Source organism: Ranitomeya variabilis, chromosome 2, assembly GCF_051348905.1.
Source record: "Ranitomeya variabilis isolate aRanVar5 chromosome 2, aRanVar5.hap1, whole genome shotgun sequence".
Lineage (NCBI taxonomy): Eukaryota > Metazoa > Chordata > Amphibia > Anura > Dendrobatidae > Ranitomeya > Ranitomeya variabilis.
The window spans coordinates 516,603,621-516,606,120 of NC_135233.1; the positions used below are offsets into that span (position 1 = coordinate 516,603,621).

At 36.7% G+C, this 2,500-nt stretch overlaps 3 non-coding genes across 3 annotated transcripts; all 3 read left to right on the forward strand.

Annotated features, from left to right (window-relative positions):
- Positions 1–284: 284 nt before the first annotated feature.
- TRNAQ-UUG (transfer RNA glutamine (anticodon UUG)) lies at positions 285–356 on the forward strand. The gene has a single exon. It is a non-coding gene; the product is annotated as a tRNA-Gln (tRNA).
- A 967-nt stretch (positions 357–1,323) lies between these two features.
- On the forward strand, positions 1,324–1,405 carry TRNAS-AGA (transfer RNA serine (anticodon AGA)). The gene has a single exon. It is a non-coding gene; the product is annotated as a tRNA-Ser (tRNA).
- A 664-nt stretch (positions 1,406–2,069) lies between these two features.
- On the forward strand, positions 2,070–2,141 carry TRNAQ-CUG (transfer RNA glutamine (anticodon CUG)). Its single transcript has one exon. It is a non-coding gene; the product is annotated as a tRNA-Gln (tRNA).
- The last annotated feature ends 359 nt before the right edge of the window (positions 2,142–2,500 follow it).

Genomic DNA, 2,500 nt, shown 5'->3' on the forward strand with positions numbered 1-2,500 from the left:
CAGTATAAGTTTTGCAGTTATTTTTTTCTTACCCTTTTTCCAAGTAACAGATCCAACACTCTATTTACTAGCCACTTTTCATCAACATTTAAAACTGTCATTGTTGAGATATCATGGAACTCTTGGCACACTTGTGGAAATAAAGTTTAGGAGATATTAATTTACCTTTGTGTATTAATTGTAGATTTGCACTACAGCTTTAGAGCCTTTTTTCACCATGATTCATGAGTTCATATGTGCTTTTTAGCACAAAAAAACTGCAGCCAGTTATTTTTTGTGCGTGTGGTTCCATGGTGTAATGGTTAGCACTCTGGACTTTGAATCCAGCGATCTGAGTTCAAATCTCAGTGGAACCTGGGCAGCTCTTTGTACATGTGTTTCAGTTTTTGCACTTACACTGAGTTCTCCTGTGCCAAAGGTTTAACATAAAAAGATAAAAAGAGAAAGTTAAAATCAACATGCAAAACAAAGATTTGAATGTTCCAAGCATCCATGGAGTGATCACTTTGAGTTCTATGGCCAAATCTACCTTTAAAGCAGGATTACGGAAACTTAAAATTGACTTTAAGTTACAGCACTCTTACGAACTGTGTCACGCAAAGCAACCATACCCTATGATTTATGTCAATGTTCACATAACACTTTTTCCAGGTGTATGAAACTGACAAGGATTTGAAGTTGAAAGGACTTCAGGAAATGTTGGCGTTTTCTTCCTGAATAATCTTTTCTTGTGTTTTTCAGAATTTCCTACAGCGGTTTGTAAGCATTTTTGGTGGTGTTTCTCTAAAATTATTTTGGGCATCTTTTGAGTCTGTTTTTGTGGCTTTTCTTTGTAGCTCACAAAATGCACCAAAAGTCTCTCAGGAACATTGAAGGAGTTTTCCTAACCTTGCCATTGAATTGTATTATAAGTATGGAGCTCTTCTAAATGAAAAACACCTGAAGAATGATATGCTTATTTTAGTTAACCGCTTGGCATTTTTTGAAACTTGATGTGGTTAAAAGAAGCCCAAAAGCCTGATAATATGAACAGCAAGTCTTTTTTACGTGGAAATTAATTTGTTCAGTGTTTTCAGCATTTTCAGATTAATTTTCAGGATGTTTTTGGAATGGACCCACTCCAAATCCGCCTTATAAAGAGGTAAAAGTCTTAAACTGTGCATGATTCCCATTGATGATGACTTTAAATCAGATTTTTACATTTTACTGGGACCTGGAAATTTGTTTCTATTTTCTGAGATGTTTTCCAGAGGGATAATCACTGATCTTGATCATGGTGCTATAAGAAAAGGTGTTTGATTCTCATAAAAAATCAACGTCTAAGTAGTCGTGGCCGAGTGGTTAAGGCGATGGACTAGAAATCCATTGGGGTTTCCCTGCGCAGGTTCAAATCCTGCCGACTACGAATATGTTTATATAGTTTTTTGACTGATTACCTGAGAAGATAAATTTGCGTGTGTCCTGTTTTATGCCACATGAAGGTGATATGCGAACTTTGGGCAGGGTTTCTAGAACCAGACTGACTTTATTTTTGGATGCATTTTATATAAGCCGATCTGACGCTACATCCCACGTGCGTCATGCCACTAATTAAAAGAAGCGCCATGAGTGCCACCAGGTAAGTGGTGCATCTCCCTCTTTTGTCTAGCAGTTACAGACCACTGCTTTGGCAGATGTACTGAGACATGCACTTTTATTCACAGCAACCTTCAATTATCTCTTGGATAAAACTTTTTACCACACAATGAAAATTTTTTAGCCACTTCTGGATGAACAGCTTTCTAACAGTATAAGTTTTGCAGTTATTTTTTTCTTACCTTTTTTCCAAGTAACAGATCCAACACTCTATTTACTAGCCACTTTTCATCAACATTTAAAACTGTCATTGTTGAGATATCATGGAACTCTTGGCACACTTGTGGAAATAAAGTTTAGGAGATATTAATTTACCTTTGTGTATTAATTGTAGATTTGCACTACAGCTTTAGAGCCTTTTTTCAGCATGATTCATGAGTTCATATGTGCTTTTTAGCACAAAAAAACTGCAGCCAGTTATTTTTTGTGCGTGTGGTTCCATGGTGTAATGGTTAGCACTCTGGACTCTGAATCCAGCGATCTGAGTTCAAATCTCAGTGGAACCTGGGCAGCTCTTTGTACATGTGTTTCAGTTTTTGCACTTACACTGAGTTCTCCTGTGCCAAAGGTTTAACATAAAAAGATAAAAAGAGAAAGTTAAAATCAACATGCAAAACAAAGATTTGAATGTTCCAAGCATCCATGGAGTGATCACTGTGAGTTCTATGGCCAAATCTACCTTTAAAGCAGGATTACGGAAACTTAAAATTGACTTTAAGTTACAGCACTCTTACGAACTGTGTCACGCAAAGCAACCATACCCTATGATTTATGTCAATGTTCACATAACACTTTTTCCAGGTGTATGAAACTGACAAGGATTTGAAGTTGAAATGGCTTCAGGAAATGTTGGCGTTTTCTTCCT